Source organism: Pituophis catenifer, unplaced genomic scaffold (assembly GCF_029215685.1).
Source record: "Pituophis catenifer annectens isolate HBS135680 unplaced genomic scaffold, rPitCat1.0.hap2 SCAF_1, whole genome shotgun sequence".
Taxonomy (NCBI): domain Eukaryota; kingdom Metazoa; phylum Chordata; class Lepidosauria; order Squamata; family Colubridae; genus Pituophis; species Pituophis catenifer.
Window position 1 is genome coordinate 99,751,514 of NW_027256881.1, and position 18,549 is coordinate 99,770,062.

Sequence of the window (18,549 nt, forward strand, 5' to 3'; positions counted from 1 at the left end):
TGTCCTTCCTCCAGAGCATTTTCCAGTTGGTCTTAGAGCATATTAGCTCTTCAAGAAAGACCAGATCTAAAAACATACACAAGAAATATTAGAAATCTATCAAAATAGGTTGTAATCATAGAATCTCGCCTGATAACATTTACCCTCTTATATCAAAAAGAGTCAAGATGGTGCAGCGCAAGTTTCTTTGTTATACAGTCTTGTTTTTCCAGTCTAGCTTTTATTAACAGCCACTACCTATTTTCTTCAAGATCCTCTCTGTGGTCTTCTACATTGGGAAGGAGAGAGAGTTAGCCCAAGGGCCCTTCTTTGAGGGGTCCCTCAGGGCTCTAGTCTCTCTTGTATCCTGTAATATCTACATGAAATTGCTAGGTGATGTCATCCATCAGTACAGGTGCTCTGGTGATAAGTTTCAATTCAACTTAAGCAAGGCAAACTGATTCTATTTTTCATTTTGAATGGAATTATACTCACCCAGACAGAAACGACTTGCAATTTGGGGGTCTTTTTAAATTGTTACCTCTATCTAGAAGAGTGGCAGCTGTGGCCAGGAAAGCCTTTGTACATTATGCATCAAATTATACCCATTCCTGAATCACAAGGCCCTGATCATAGTCATTTATGCCTAGTGGTGGGTTTCTACCGGTTCGCCCCTGTTCGTCATCACAGATGATCTGTGCATGTGCAAAAGGTTCTGTGCATGAGCAAAGCAAGCACACGCACGTGTGCGCTCACAGTTCTGAACCAGTAGAAGATAAGTGAAACCCAGTACTGTTTATACCCTGGGCACATCCCATTAGATGCAATGCACTCTAAACAAGACTCCCTTTAAAAACCACCTGGAAGCTACAATTGCTCCCAAATGCAGTGGTAGTGCAAGTAGTAATGTGGTCATATGTCAGTACATCCGCATAACACCACTGTTTTGTAAGCTGCATTGGCTCCCTATATGTTGTTAGATAGAATTCAAGGTGCAGGTTAGGGCCAGGTGGAACTACCGATCTCCAATTTCTCTGTTCAGCCCATGAGAACTGACAGAGTAGAAATGCTTCACATTCCTTCCATGAAAAATTGTCAGCTGGCATGGCCCAGAAACCATGCCCTTCTGTTGCAGTGCCTGCTCCGTGAAACAATATTAACAATAACATAGTCAAAGCTGGCAGATGAAGAACCTGTGGGATGGTTTCTCCCAATTCTTGTTAGTTCCCTGCTCTATTCAGCTCCATGCAGGGGTGCTATTCAGCAGGTTCTGACAGGTTCTGGAGAACCGGTAGCAGAAATTTTGAGTAGTTCGGAGAACCGGCAAATACCACCTCTGGCTGACCCCAGAGGGGGGTAGGAATGGAGATTTTGCAATATCCTTCCCCTGCCATGCCAACCAAGCCACACTCACAGAACTGGTAGTAAAAAAAATTGAATTCCACCACTGGCTCCATGTGTCTTCTTCAAATGAAGGAGGAAATCTGAACTATCAAAGTTACAAAGCCGATCACAGGATTAAACTTTGATCTGGTCAATTTGTTATTACATTATATGATAATTATAGGATATATTGGGAAATGTGTTATTACTTTTATGGGGATTGTCTTTTATTTGATGAAAACTTTGTAATCAAATGACTTTAAAAAGTTTTAAATATCCAAAGATTTGAATACAACTAGAATATAACTTTGGAAAGGAGCAAAACTGAGATTCAGGCAAACAGGATGGTAGCAATAAGGCTTTGAGATTTGCAGCATTTTCCCAAGAAGCAAGTTTTCAATGAAGGGCTCCCCAAAAGGATGTTCTCTTTCTTTTGATTTTTGAAAGCTAATAGTCACTGAAGATGGTTCCTCTTCTAGAGCCTTCCAACCCTAAGTGTAAGTGGGGTAATTGCAAACATAATTGTTAAAGATCACCATTTAAAAGCCAGGCCTGGTTTGTAAACTGTTTTTCTGAAATGAGAAAACATTATGGTATGCCTGGAGCTGAGACACTGAAATGCGCATGAGCACACATGAAATCCATGGTTAATTTTCTCTCCACCCCCTCCCATTTCAAGGGAATGAAATATTGAGAACAGGAAATGAGCTCATCTGAGTGGAAGGGGAAAAGAGACAACTGCATAATTTCACTGTACATTTAATGTACCGTTTATAAGAAACAGATGCTAAACATTTCCAAAGTCTCTATAAAATAGGAGTTTCTTGTTCTGGAATTAAGATTTTGCATGGGGATGAAGGATCTATAGACTTTGGCCAAACCAAAACACATTTCTCATGATCATATTAAATATATTTTCTCTGAGTTGGAATTCTTTTTATTCTTAACTTTAAAAAAAAAAAGGAACATTGATGTTCATTTTAGGCAAGCTTGTACAGTTTACATCACAAATATCTTGGAGCTTTGTGCTCCAATTATGCCTCCTTTTAGGGGAAAAAAGTGGGGGGGGGAATTCTTCTGACTTAAAACAGAAAAAGTAGGGCCAGTGTCTGTTTTTTTTTTTTTAAAGAATGCTCTGATCACATGTTGGACAAAATCAGATGTTAGAGGAATCCTACATTGACCTTCATAGATGATTTACAGGTATTCTTCAACTTACAACCACAAATGAGCCCAAAATTTTGGTTGCTAAAAGAGACATTTGTTAAGTGAGTATTGCCCCATTTTACGACCTTTCTTGACAGAGTTATTAAGTGAATCACTGTGATTGTTAAGTTAGTAACACAATTGTTAAGTGAATCTGGCTTCCCCATTGACTTTGCTTGTCAGAAGTTCACAAAAGGGGATCACATGACCCCGGGACCAGAGGTGAAATGCTACCGGTTCAGACCAGTTTGACCGAACCGGTAGCCATGGCAGTGGGTGGTTCAGAGAACCGGTAGCAATGGCGGCATGAGGCTCCGCCCACCCGCCTGGTCGTCATTACTTCCTGGTTTTAACCAGGAAGTAACCTGTTTTTTACCCTCTGTGCATGCGCAGAAGGGTTTGCGCATGTATAGGGGGTCCAAGTGCGCACATGATGTGCATCGCACATGCACTTCCGAACCGGTAGGGAAGGTAAGTAGATTTCACCCCTGCCTGGGACACTACAACAAACATAAATATGAGTCAGCCAAGCATTCAAATTTTGAGCACGTGACCACAGGGATGCTGCAATAGCCATAAGTGTGAAAAACGGTCATAAGTCACTTTTTTTCAGTACCGTTCTAACTTTGAACGGTCACTAAAGGAACTGTTGTAAGTCAAAGACTAGCTGTACTGTATATGATGTACAATAATCAAAGTCGAAAATGGAAGATGTCAGGAATCAAGTCAGCATTAAACAGCCGAAATTTCGCCACCATGACCACCATTCCACCAATTAACTCTGCTTGAGTGAAAACCAGCTTAATATCAGCTACTATGTTGACCAGAAACATAAAACTACTGCAGCTGCTGGAAGCAGTCAGATGAATCTCAGTCTTCATGCTCTGAAGAAAAAGAGTTGGGGAGGGATGACAGCCACAATGAAAATCAACATAAGCCTTCCGTTTACTTCCATAAGCCCTTGAATTGTGGTTATTCACAGAGCCAAAGATTATCAGGGCAAGACAGGACATAAATCCACCCCCAGCTAATGTTGTGCTTGTCAGCTTAGTAAAAATGGAATGCAGAAAAACCGAACAAGAAGAAAGTATTTGAGTTCTGAATAAGAAAAATCCACAATGACAGCGAGGTGATAGGAGTTTATCAAACTTGGAAATTGGTAATGGTTGCTGAGGAAAAAAAGATCTTAGATTGTTCTTCTTCTTCAGGGAATTTACCTGAATTTGTGGAGAAATGGAACATGGTTTCTTTTCATTTGTAGATATTTCTGAGGATTTGATTATAGGGTGGGGGCAAACTTAAAGCTCAGGCCTAGAGATTTAGGAAATGATAGATTAGGTTTATGGTAAACTTTGCTTGGCTTTCCACTAGTCTCAATATTGATAGACTACATTGTTGTAGGAATTCTAATGGACTTTAAAGACTTTGAAGATAATTACAAAGAGCACAGAATCTCCCTGCTACCTGTTATAGCACCCCAACTGCAGCAACTGAAAAAATATACATTTGTTTTAATGAATTCACTTACTAAAGTTAATGCAACTCATAAAGTAGTGACATCTTTTTTTTCAGATGTATAACAAACTTTTCAAAAATAAATGAAAAGAGATGTGCACTCACAATTAAGTACACAAGGTTCAAAGCGCACATTCCAAATTATTTTCCAAGTGTGTGAGTCTCAGTGTTTACCACTGTGATGTAGAACTGATGGTTCATTCATTACTCTACTGAATAACAAATATGGAAACATAGAGGTTTGCCAACTCTGAAATTGGATTACCATTTGCTAATATATAATACTGTTGCTCTTCACCTTAATTAAAAGCAATTGACTACAAATATGGCAAATGATCTGAAATAATGATCTGAGACCAATTTCCCAAATTAGAATAGTAGCCAAGTAGCTAATGCTCCGTGTGACAAAATGCAAATATATTTGAATCCTCATGATAAGTGCTCTTTGAGCTTGGATAGCTGTTTCAAATCCTTATCTGGCTGAAGAGGTTGTAGAAAAAAATGCTTTTAAAAGCCTCTGATGATCCCAGCTGAGCCGCGTGATCATCAGAGACTTTTTTTTTTACTTTTAAAGCATTTTTTCGGCAGAAGAGGTTGTAGAAAAAATGCTTTTGAAAATTAAAAAAAAAAGCCTCTGATGATTGCGTGGCTCAGTTGGCTATGGGGGAGGCAGGGATTTTTGCTACCAGTTCTCCGAACCACCCACTGCCATCGCTACCAGATCGGGTGATCCGGTCCGAACCGGGAGCATTTTATCCCTGGTATCTACCCATTTAGTAAGCTGTCAGTACTCACCTCCTCTCCAGTCCTAGCCTGAATTAAGAAAAGTTCTCCTGATAGCTGATGTTTGGTGGAAGAGAAGGAAAACAAAGGAAAACAAAGTCAAGAGAATCCAACAACCCTTATATTTAATATCCTTTGTGCATCATAAATAAGGATATTTCCTAGCAATTTGCCTTGGCTAGATAAAGGCAGAAACTCTTATGCTCAAGGATTGGTGGATCACACTTTAACTCAGCCATCATCATCTCAAACCACACGAGCACAACTTTGTGAAATATCAGGAACCGAAATGTCAAAATCTCATCTCTCAAGGCCCTTAAAATGACTTATAGAAGCTGGACTGGTATTCACTTACCTTCGCTACTGGTTCGCAAATGTGAGCACATGCACCACCTCTGCGCATGCGCAGGGCCTTCTGTGCATGTGCAGAGCGTCAAAAATGGGACATGATTAAATCCAGGTGGGTGGGCGGAGCCTCCAGCCACCACCGCTTCCAGATCGCCTGAACTAGATAGAACCGGCTGAATACCAACACTGTTAATAGAAGAAAATTATTTTGAGAGGAAATCAATCACAAATATAAACTACTGTCATACAATAGAATTTGCAAAAGGAGAAATACAGTTTATATATCTTAATGAGTTCTTTGCTCTCATTCATTATAATCAAAGAAAACAAATCTTCCTCTTTAATGAAAGCCCCTAATATACTGAAAAGTGTAGGAGCGGGGATATGTGCTACCGAGAACGGCAAAATTAAATTTCTGGTTCATCAACTAGAAAGGGAGATTTTTTTCCCCCAGGTCTAAAGTAGCAAACAGATCTGGTTTTTCCATTGTGTAAGTATCTACACTTCTGGTTGCAATCCCAAAGGTGTTTTTTCCCCTCCATTTCAAGCTGGGCTGAGAGACATTTATGCACTTCATTAGGCAGCAAGATGTACTGCAGAACAGGTTTACAGCTGAACTGTGGTAGTGTTATAGTCAGCATTTCTCACAGATGGAATGCAAGCAGCTGCCCAACCATGCTTGCTACTAATAAATAGCAAAATCAGCCCCAGCCTTCTGCTGCTCAGTTTCCTGCTAGTATTTAAGAATTATCGGCATGATATTGGAGATACTGGGTGCATTTTCTGCTTGCAAGAGATGAATGGTCATACTTGCTGTTTATTTGCTATAGCTACTCCAGCTAGGCAGAATAAACAGTAGAATTGCCTAAATTTTATGTTGGAAAATAATTTTCTTGCATTTTCAAAACTCTGTAACCTTAGATATATATTAGAATTCAAAATATTTTCATCCCTCCTCCTAGGTTTCAGTTTTCCCCCATTGGTTCTGGCTCTGAACAGGAAAGATTTATGTCATCAGTGGAAATTTGTAGATACTTATAAAATACAACTGTTTTCCTGGCCAGGGTTGCTAAGCCAGTTCTTTACATTACTTTATTTGATTGTTTTTAATTGTACTTATTAAATTTTCTTATTTTTAATTTTATGTACATAAATATTATATAATTTTATATTTATACAAAATAAATAAGTTGATCCTATGCTTAGTTTAAATCAAAATTAAAATGTTTCAAAGGATGCTGTAATGTAATAAATAAAATTAAACTTGCATAAATTACTTTTAATTTCAAATAGTGAAATTAATTTTAATGTATGTCTTTTTAATTTTATTATATTACGGCATCATTTGAAATAACATATTTTAATTTTCATTTAAACTAAGCATAGGCTTGACTTGTAGCATTAACAATGGAGAAGTTAATTACTTTTTATTGGACCAAGGTCCTGAAAGAAAATAGAGACCCATGTAGAGAGCAGTGATATTTTCCTTGACTGTTCTTGTTTCTTATCATTATGTGGGAGTGCTTTTCCATCCCCCACCATTCTTATTCAGTGAGTCTCAATCCAGCTCATCCCTTCCCTGCCCCCCATTTCTAAATGGTGGATTTAATACAGTATTAGTTATCTCAAATACCGTACATGGATATTGTGTGCTGCCTGAATAGACAAGTAATACACAAATCTAATAAAATGAAAACATTTTAGCTAATCAAGTACCAATCAGTAAAGATTAATAAGCCTCAAACCTGCAGATGTTCCCACTTATATGCAGGTAATTATTAATCAGAATAGAGCTGGAATGGACTTATACCCATGATGGTGAACCTATGGCACAGGTGTCAGAGGTGGCATGCAGAGCCCTCTCTATGGGCACGTGCGCGGTCTCCAGTTGCCAGTGGTGGCAAGCAGTGCCCTCTCTGTGGGCACGTGCGCCATTGCCAACTGCTCTCTTCCAGGTTCTGGTGTTCCAGAGCATGCACACGCACTCCAGTTTTGGCACTGGGTGCTGAAAAGGTTAGCTGTCACCGCCAGTTCAGACAAGTGACTGTCCAGTCTCTTCTTAAAAGCCTCCAGTGATGAAGCACCCATAACTTCTGAAGGCAAGTTGGTTAATTTGCCTTCTACTGGTTAATTGTCCTCATTGTTAGGAAGTTTCTCCTTAATTCCAGGTTGCTTCTCTCCTTTGTTTACATCCCTTGTTTCTTGTCTTGCCTTCTGATGCTTCAGAAAATAAGTTGACCCCCTTTCCTTTGTGGCAGCCCCTCAAATACTGAAATACTGCTATCATGTCAATCCTAGTCCTTCTTTTTTCTAGACTCGCTATATCCAATTCCTGCAACCATTCTTCATATGTTTTTGTCAGGCATTGGCCTTGCTTGTTTTCTCAACAGATGACCCTCTGTGTGAATCACTTTGTTATAGAATCTCCACCTCTTTGTGATTCTATTTACATTTGTTGTCTTAGCTGAAGCATTTATAAACTCCTGGCTTTCCTTCATTCGTTTCAGAAGACAGTGGAATATTTTGCATGGCCACATCCTGAGTCCATAATATTTAGAAAAAATGAAGGGAAACATGAAAACCTAAGATAATGAGCTAGATGCTTGCATGATGTAATGAGCAAACAGCATGAAATAATGTGATGAACAAAAGCAGACATATATCAACTCAGGAATATGCTATTAATTACCTTTTCTGGCCAAAAACCCCATCACAGCCGGCTTGTTTTTGGAAATACTCCATTGATTTCAACACCTGCATGAGGATTAGCATTTCAGCAAATCTAGTCAATTCTCAGCTGTCAAAATAAAGCAAGACAGGAATAAATTACTACAGAACAGTTGTCATTGATTATTTTATAATTTTGTGAAGCTTTCTCAACTTTACAGGAGAGAAATCACGCTTGGCGTTACCGTATCACCACTGATCACACTGTAGCAACAAAGATATCTTTGAGCCAAGTAGATAGTTAGCTGCACATGAGGTTATGAATATCCTGTTAGAGAAAGAGGTAGTAGAATGTTAAACTAAGAATGAAAATACCTGCATAGAAAGTAGAACAATGGGAAGAGTGAGGTCTTCAAGATTATTCCAGTCTCATTCCAATTCTTTAAATTTAGCATGCTATATGAACCAAAAAAAAAATCATCATCATCATCATCATCATCATCATCATTATTACTACTGTTTTTGGAAGACAGGCAGTAATAATGAGTCAGCTTTTGATTCAACAGTCGGAGGGGTTTCAAGAACTTTATTTTTTAAAAAAATAGGCAAGCAGTACATCAAAACAAAATTACAAATAAAAAACATGTAGCAGGATCTGGGTCAGTTGCCGGAACCAGAAGTTTTGTCTTCCATGCTTTTGGACTTGTGCTGGAGCCCATCTTCAGGGAACTTCTCCAACACAAGTCCGAAAGCACGGAACACAAAACTTTTGGTCACGGTGATTGACCCAGATTGGATCCTGCTACATTATCCTGGGACACATATATTTTCCCCTTTATTCATGAAAAAATATGTACATTAAAAAAAAATATCTAGAACATTTAAAAGAAAGGTTTTAATCTTTTGGAGAAGTTTTCAAATATCTTTGATATTGACAATGAATTGAATTGACAATTTGACAATGATCATATTAATCCATGTCTTTAAAAAAGAGGTGATTAAGAAATGGGAGACGCCAAGAAGACTCAAGAAGTTAGAACTCCCCCATGCTGGCTGGAGAATTCTGGGAGTTGAAGTCCACAAGTTTTAAGGTTGCCATGGTTGGACATTCCTGCTCTAGAGAAAATTCTGCATTTGGATTTGTGATAATACAGATGCTTTAATATTGACAAAAGAGTGTCAAAAGACTATTAGAAGTTTTCCAAATAATAAAAATGAATGGTTTTAACTGAAAAGCAACAAAACAGTATAGAACATAGAATAATTTTATTGTCACTTTGAATGTATACTAATCAGCATACATTAAAATGAATTTTCATTGCATACAGCTCCCAAAGAGTCACCATCTCTAATATACACTACAAAAACATGACTAAATACGTATGTATATACATACATACATACATACATACATACATACATACATACATACGTATGCATATACCCAGATATATTATATGACACAGAGAAACAACACAGTATTTCTGGTTTGCTACCTATAAACCTCAGTCACCTTTATATTGTGTGGTTTGCCTACTGTATTTTTTTCTGACGTTTTTGATAATGTATTTATGCTAATCAGTCTAAGAACAGTAGCATGATACTGTTGTTATAAGACACAAGCAGCAGAACTGATAGTTACAGTACCTGCAATTAGAGGAGCTAATTTCTTATTACCTACTAATGATAAAGGATGGAGCTCCTCTGAGATGGCTTGTTGTTTATCCTTTTTTAGGAGCAGAAAGGATTTGTGTTTGGCACCGAACTAAAGGACAAGACAAAGCTCTCTTGGCTGGCTGGCTGGCTGGCTAGCAAAGGGGTAATGATTGGCAGAAACCATTCTGTGCTCATGCCGGAAATGGAAAGAAAGCTCTAATTGATTGTCATTCTCTCTGGGGACTGCAGATTCAGAAAGTCACCATAGTCATTCCAATGTCATCTTGGTGACCTTCAATAGAACAGTCATACAAGCCTTGCTTCATTGAAATATTGCAAGCAGATGACATGAGCTAGGACTCTGTGTGACCTTGATTGACTGCTTCTCTCTTTTCTATTTTTTGCTCTCCTTTCCTGCAACAGGTAATTATGTAACAGATGTTTTGTAGGAAACAAAAGTGACATACTCTTAGTGTCTCTGCTTTTTTGACTCTGAAAGGCAAAGTCGCCTTTTAATGAGCTTGATGCTCAGTGGCTACATGGATACACACATCCATGTACTATAGTAACAATACAGCCATTGCTTTTGTTTTGGGTTGTTTTTTCCAACATCGTAGTCCTGTCAACATTCCTAATTTTCTGGTGGTCCCTCATCCAAGCATTAGCCAGGTTGAATCTCAATGCTGGTATTTTCTGTGACTGTGCAGTCAATGCCCTTCTTTCATTCAGTTCTTAGATGGAGATTTCTTAATACTGTCAACAAAATTCAGCTGTTCAATCTTTTGTTGCATTTTTTTTTTGAAATGGTACTGGAGCAGCAGTACATGAGAGTGCTACAGATGAAAAACATCTGGATCTTCCATCAAATCCCTTACAAACAAGGCAGGACGTTTGTTTTCAACAAAGCCTAAAATGAAGTGCCTTTGATCTCTCCTAATTTCAGAAATCATGCAAGGTTTGTGTTACACCTAACATAACTGATTTTTAGTGAATTAAAAACTGCATTGCCAATAGTCAATATTATTGTCTCTGAAAGACTGAAAGACACAATTGTCAGTTATCTTTTCCAAATAGAAAGACTTCATTACTTCCACAAGCCTTAACCGTGGATATGTGTTTCTTATCACTGATTCTTTTTTCAGTCTTTGCAAATGGGGATGGGGGTATCCCTGTTTCATTCACAGAAAACCAGCTTAATGGAAATCAGGAATCAATGAAAAAAAGTAGTACAGGAGAATATCAACTCAGGGCAGGACGAGATAAGCAAATTGTTTACAAACTCAAAGGATAAGAGATGTCAAGGCTAAAAGAGTGCCATGTGGGAAAGCCCAGCCTCTAAAACTTCCAAGGGAAACTTGGAAACTGCTTAAGATGAAGCAGAATATTTGCTTATGCTTGAGTGTTTGTTGTTTGAGGACTGCGTACATTCCAGTTTAAGGACTTCCTTGTTTGCGGAATATTCATAACATTCTGATTGCTCATCTAGCCCACCAGTCTGAATGTCATCCACAACAAAGGCAACCCAAATGGTGTGAGTAATTGAAGCCAGCATGAGGACAGAAGAAGGAACTAAAGTGAGAGGATATTATTTACTAACAACGTCTGTTGAACATATTGTAGCCTTGGTTTACTTTAGGACAATCCTAAATGCTTCAAACAGGAGAGGGGCTGAAATAAAATGTCGACTATGTTAGGCCCATCAGTTGACTTTTTTACAAAGCGCTCTTATTTTCCTCTCTCAAGTCCCCCAAGAGATTCATTTTCAGAGGAGAACCTGTAGCGCCTTGAGCTAGAAGACCACGAGAAGTAAGCTAATTTTGGAAACAGTAGACAGATTAAGGAGCTCTTAATCTTTTAGGGGAAGCATGAGTTTACCCACTTTCAGAATATAAGGAGATCCTTTTTAATTCTGCATTAAAACACAGTCCCTGTCCCCCATTTCAACCAATAACCAGTTCTTATATAAGAAGCCAAAGTCTAATTCTGCACATTCTAGATTTTTTTTAATTAAATCCTCTTCCATTGGTAGTGTTTCCTTCTTCCAATATTGTGCGTATACAATATGTGCTGCAGTCAATATATGCAATATAAGGTACTGTATTTCTTTAGTATAATTGTCTATTGAGATTCCTAACAGAAATTGTTCCGGTTTTCCCTCTATTGGGTTAATATTACTAAGTAAAACATTTGTTAAGTGAGTTTTTCCCCATTTTATGACTTTTCTTGCCACAGTTGTTAAGTGAGTCACTTCAATTATTAGCAACACAGTTGTTAAATAAATTTGGCTTCCCCATTGACTTTGCTTGTCAGAAGGTCTCAAAAGAGGATCACATGGCCCTGGCACATTGCAACCATCATAAATATGAACCAGCTGCCAACCATCTGAATTTTGAATCACTTTTTTCACTACCATTGTAACTTTGAACGGTCATTAAATGAACTTTTGTAAGTTGAAGACTATCTGTAGTTGAATCTCAGATGGGTTCAAAAACGTCATTTCTAAAAGCACTCAATATCAAGAATGCAGTTGATGGAACAATAATGATCACTACGTAGCAAAGGATGAAAAGCAGGGATGAAATGCTCCCGGTTTGGACTGGATCGCCCGATCCGGTAGCGATGGCGGCGGGTGGTTCAGAGAACCGGTAGTAAAAATCCCTGCCCCCCCCTCCATGCCCAGCTGAGCCACGTAATCATCAGAAGCTTTTTATTATTTTTAAAAGCATTTTTTCTACAACATATTCGGCCAAAAAAATGCTTTTAAAAGTTTTTTAAAAAGCCTCTGATGATTGCGCAGCTCAGCTGGGATCGTCAGAGGCTTTTAAAAGCATTTTTTTAACAACCTCTTCGACCGAAGAGGTTGTATAAAAAAACATTTTTAAAAGAAAAAAAGCCTCTGCCGATCAGGCAACTCAACTGGGATCGTCAGAGTTTTTTAAAAGAAAAAAAACTCTGATAATCAGGCAACTCAGCTGGGATCGTCAGAAGCTTTTAAAAGCATTTTTTACAATGCTTTTAAAAGTGCTTTTAAAAGTAAAAAAGAAAAAGGTTGGCCACACCCACCCAGTCACATTACCCCCACCACCAAGCCACGCCCACAGAACCGGTAGTAACAAATTTTACATTTCACCACTGATGAAAAGCACTCATTGCAGGCAACAAAATGTTCTGATTGTTCTTCAGTTGCTAAAAAACCAGTCAGAGGAGGAAAATTTTGGAGAAAAATTGGAGTAAAACCAATTGAAGCAAAACGTGCACTGATATATTTCTCCCATACCTGCAATTCCATGGGAGAGGTAGACTTCTTAATGTGTCATCTTCTGTGGAAAGTGGTTTACAAGCTGATTTTGGTAAGATCTATGCAAGCTATCTATGCAAGCTATTTTTGCCGTCACTTGTAACAATTTACCAGTCCTATGGGAGGCAGTATGGCAGGACTTGGTTCACTGCCTCAATATAGTTTGCTTTTTGTTTTATATTGATCTCTGTGTAGTCTGATTCTTGGACTCCATATGGATTTTGTATACAGTATGTCTAATGGGATAGCCTAGGTGTTCATCTGGTGCTGACTGTGTGCTCTGATTCAGTTTGTTAAACCTAAACATCCAGCTATATCCAGGAAAGTGTGACTCTGCCCAAGGAAGATCATTCTTCTTGAAACATTAAGAAATCTTGATATTATTTTGATTTAGATCTTGGCTAATAATTTAGGAACTATTGCCTATGAATATGAAGTTAGAAAGGAACAATACAGACATTAATATGATGTTATTAGGTTCATGAGAAAATATAAAACTATGTTACAGCAATCAGCTTCTCAACTGAAATCCCATGTTCGGAGCATAAAATATTTGGATATATCTGAATATATTACAGTAGTTGCTTGGGAAGAAGTCCATTATTTTGATGTCTGCTTGAGGATAGTTGCAACTAAAAACAAAACCTGAACTAAATGAACTATTGCCAGTTTTTATATAGTATTTTTTTAAAATATCAGAATACAAATTAAATGGAGACAATAGTCACTTCAGAAAATTATCTCTTACCAGAAGTAGACAATGTGGAACATTACTCAAAAAATACCAGTGGTGTCCACAGCAAATGACAAAATAGTGATACCAAAATAATAACAGAAGCTTATTAATAATCATGCAAATACTGCAATTACATATTTGGGTCAAGATATCTCTTTCAACTATGTAAACCATGGCATTTGCATGAGGATACCATCATGTATGTGTCATCATTTGCCTCCCCATTGGATGACCATAGAAATACCACTCCAAATGGGTAATATTCTGATACATTGCAAATCGTTAGCCATTACCCATACATACAACCAATGCAATTTGATGAACATTTATATGGCTTTCTGATTCTATCACCTAAGTAAAATTGAAATATCCTGGTCATATCTATGGAAGACTATCCTGTATAGAATTATAATCTGCTATGTTTATCTGAACTAACAGACTGAAATTGCACCTTTTTATCTGAGGCACACGGTGGCTGAGTGGCTAAGATGTTGAGATTGTCAATCAAAAGGTCAGCAGTTCAGTGGTTCGAATCCCTAATGCTGCGTAATGAGCTCCCTTTACTTGTCCCAGCTTCTGCCAATCTAGCAGTTTGAAAGCACGTAAAAAATGCAAGTAGAAAAATAGGGACCCTCTTTGGTGGAAAGGTAACAGCATTCCGTGTGCCTTTGGCATTTAGTCATGCCGACCACATGACCACAGAGACGTTTTTGGACAGCGCTGGCTCTTCAGCTTTGAAATGGAGATGAGCACCGCCCCCTAGAGTCGGGAACAATTAGCACATATGTGCAAGGGGAACCTTTACCTTTACCTTTTATCCGAGGCAGAGATGATATTAAACGACCTTGATTCATCACGCAAGCCATCAATTAAGTTCCAGATCAAGTTTTATTATATGTTTATCATTTTTCTCTCTTGCTTTTTCACATCATTTTAAACAAATCTAATGCAACCTTCCTTCTTTGGGAAAGAAAAAGGAGTTGAAGGCATGATTTGGATGAAGACATGGTTTTAATATGGTAGAAAAGAGCAGCATCTGCCACAAAGTCCTCATTCTCACAATCTGGATTTTCAGAATTCTTTCTCGCAAAATTTATTTGTTTTATTTATTTATTTTAGAAAATTTATATTGCCACCTACTCGCCCATGGCAACTCAAGGCGGCTTACACAATATAAAAGCATCCTATAAAAATAAGAATAATAGAAGAAAATAACAAAATAATAAAAAATAATAAAATAATAGCCCCCCACCCATCCTGGGTGATCGGCAGAGAGGTATTTTTTAAAAATCATCAGACTTTTCAAAGCATTTGAAGGTTGCAGAAAAAAATGCTTTGAAAAGACTCTGATGATCCCAGCCGAACCGTGCGATCATCAGAGGCTTTTTTTTTTTTTACTTTTAAAAGCATTTTTTCGTCGGAAGAGGTTGTAGAAAAAATGCTTTTAAAAGTTTTTTTTAAAAAGCCTCTGATGATCGTGTGGCTCAGCTGGGCATTTGGGGGGGCAGGGATTTTTGCTACCAGTTCTCCGAACCACCCGCCGCCATCGCTACCGGATCGGGTGATCCGGTCCGAACCGGGTGCATTTCACCCCTGCTCTGGGGGAATGATGTTCCAGAGAGAGGGAATCACCACAGAGAAGTCCCTTCTTCTGGGTCCCGCCAGGTGTATCACCAGGGATGGGACCCACAGCATTCCCTGACTCCCTGCTCTAATGGGTCGGGTAGATGTGACCGGCAAGAGACAGTTCCTCAGATAACCTGGTCCCAAGCCATGAAGGACTTTAAAGGTGACAACCAGCACCTTGAATTGGCAGCCAATGCAGCTTCCGGAGAGGTGATACATGTGCACATCGGGGTCTGCACAGAACCATACGGGCTGCTGCATTTTGCACCAACTGGATGCTTTTCAAGGGCAGACTCAGGTAGAGCGTGTTGCAATAATCCAGATGGGAGGTGACTAGGGCATGAGTGACTGTGAGAAGGGATTACTTGGAGGTTCTAATTATTTAATTGGGCAGTGAAAGGCTGACAGATGCTGCTCCAGGAACAGTTTTCAACTAAATTCCTAAGCCTCCATCAGGCCTTGATGATCTTTTCTCTTCCCTAGCTACAGCCAGCCCATTGACTGACATTACATTCTTTTATTCTCAGGATGTATCTTGACTGCAAATGCTTTAAGACAAGTTTGTAGATGCAGAGCTGTTCCAGCAAAGATCCATCAAAAGTAATCTTGGGAGCAATTTCCTAAGCTGCTATTATTTCTGTTTGTAAATCTTCTTCCAATATTTTTGAGGCACTTTTCTTTTTTTCTAAATATAGCACTCCCTTACTGTTACATGTGTCCTCCTGAAATAGATCTTGCTTACTGAAAGCAATATTCAGTGAAGGGTTTAGTGTGCATGTGTTTTATGGCTGCAATAGAAACTTACTTGCCTTTGAGCCAATCATCATTTTTCTGAGATATTTGCCACAATCAAGAAAGCCCAAGAGGGGGGAAATGCAATTATAGAGCATACAGCTTCCTAAAGCAGGCCTTTTCTTCAAATTGCAACAGACTAAAAAGGAATTCTGGGAATCTTAGCATGTTTGATATTATTTCTTTTATGGGGAAGGAAAGACTGTAGTGCTGTTGTAAGATAACTAATAAAAACAATCGGGGGGGGGGAAAAGGGAATGTAAAATCTTTTTTGCATTTGTACAGATGTTTCTACATCTTCTCCAAAGTAGAGATATTGTTGCAATTGTTTGAAATAAATTACTTATATCTGAATTATCAACATGCATTCACAGTACATTTTATGAAAAATTGTTATTTTAGAATACAAAGAGTAACCATATCTCACTGCCATGCATAAGCTTGAACATCCATTTGCCATTTTCCCCTAAGATAAACCACAGATGAGAGGTAAAAACTTAAAAGAGGTTATATGCAGGGGTGAAATGCTCCCGGTTCGGACCGGATCACACAATCCGGTAACGATGGTGGAGGGTGGTTCGGAGAACCAGTAGCAAAAATCCCTGCACCCCCCCCCATGCTCAGCTGAGTTGTTGTTGTTTTTTTTTAATTTGATTTATATGCCGCCCTTCTCCGAAGACTCAGGGTGGCTTACAATGCGTTAAGCAATAGCCTTCATCCTTTTGTATATTTATACAAAGTCAGCTTATTGCCCCCACAAACTGGGTCCTCATTTCACCTACCTTAGAATGGATGGAAGGCTGAGTCAACCTTGAGCCTTGGCGAGATTCGAACCCTGCAGTAATTGCAGGCAGCTGGTCTTAATAAGCTTAATAACAGGGTGCCTTAAACTCCTGTACTACCAAGGCACGATCATCAGACGCTTTTTTTTTTTTACTTTTAAAAGCCTTTTTTCTACAACCTCTTCCGACAAAAAAATGCTTTTAAAAGTTAAAAAAAAAAAAGCCTCTGATGATCGCGCGGCTCAGCTGGAATCCTCAGAGGCTTTTCAAAGCATTTTTTTCTGCAACCTCCTGGCCCAAGAGGTGGTAAAAAAAATGCTTTGAAAAGTCTCTGATGATCCCAGCTGAGTTGCCTGATCGTCAGAGGCTTTTCAAAGCATTAGAAAAAATGCTTTGAAAAGTTAAAAAAAAGAAAAAGTTGGCCACCCAGTCACATTACCCCCTCACCACCAAGCCACGCCCACAAAACCGGTAGTAACACATTTTACATTTCACTCCTGGGTTATTTGTATATGAACTGTTTGCAGATGTGAATGAGAAATAGTAAAATGTAGAGGTGTGATTACTATCCTGGAATAGGTGGTGAAATTTAATCTAATGATGGATCTCTGTTCTAACTTCCCTGACCCATATGCCATGTTGTAATAACAAGTTAAGAAAAGTTCTAAGAAGTCAACAATCTAGTAATAAAGAAGCCACTTCTACCAGCTAATTAGAAACCTATAAAAGTTACCCCAAACTTTAGTTACAGCACTCAAGAAGAAAAAGATCCTTAACCAATATGAACAAAACATTCTTCCTAATTCCCATAAATAGCAATCAGTGAATAAATTAAAAATGACTTCAGGTGAACCTGATACTCAATATTGTTTTGAAATCTTTTGATGAGGTCAATCCTCAGACTTTTGCATGACCTCCATTATTGCAAGACTGTTTTCTTGCAAGACTAGAGAGAGCAAAGTTGCCTTTTTATTCTTCCACCTTCACAATAGTGGATCCTGGAGACTGGAGGGTTCATTTCCATTAAACTGTAAAAGAAAACCTATTATGGGATCATTTAAAAGGGATGCATCAAATTATCCCAATTCCACTTATTTTATGAACCATGAGTTGTACAAATATGAGCACTATTTATAATTTTAGTTATAGCACTCATTCAAGGTTGGATCTACACTTGCATTATAACCAGGGGTGGGTTCTACTTACCTTTACTACTGGTTCACAACGGGAGCGCACACACACCCTTGCTTCGCTCGAGCGCACACACGCACTTCTGCACATGCGCAGAAACTTCTGCGCATGCACAGATCATCCATGATGACATTGTGGTGGGTGGGCGGAGCCTCCCACCGGTCTTACTACCGGTTCTATAGAACTGGACCGAATGGGGGGCAACCCACCACTGATTATAACCCATTCAGATATTTTAAGAAAATTCAGATATATGTTTTAATAGCAGGGACAGGTTTACATTTTTAAACTCCAGAATTGGGAGAAATAGTATATACATTTTAAATGCATTTCTTGTACATAAATTAACTTTAAAGTCAATAGGACAATGCAAATAATGGAGAGGAAATTATAGAAATAGTGGCAAAGGGAACATCTTGAAGGACTTTAATGGTTGGGAAATTGAGCTATTAGCAGCAATTAAAGGCAGTGCTCCAACTAGACACAATAGTTCATGGTCCTTACTGAGTTACAGACCTTTAACAAGCCTTGAAAAGTGTAAATAAGAAGAAATTCAAGCAATATATACTCCTAGTCAGGTAAAGTCA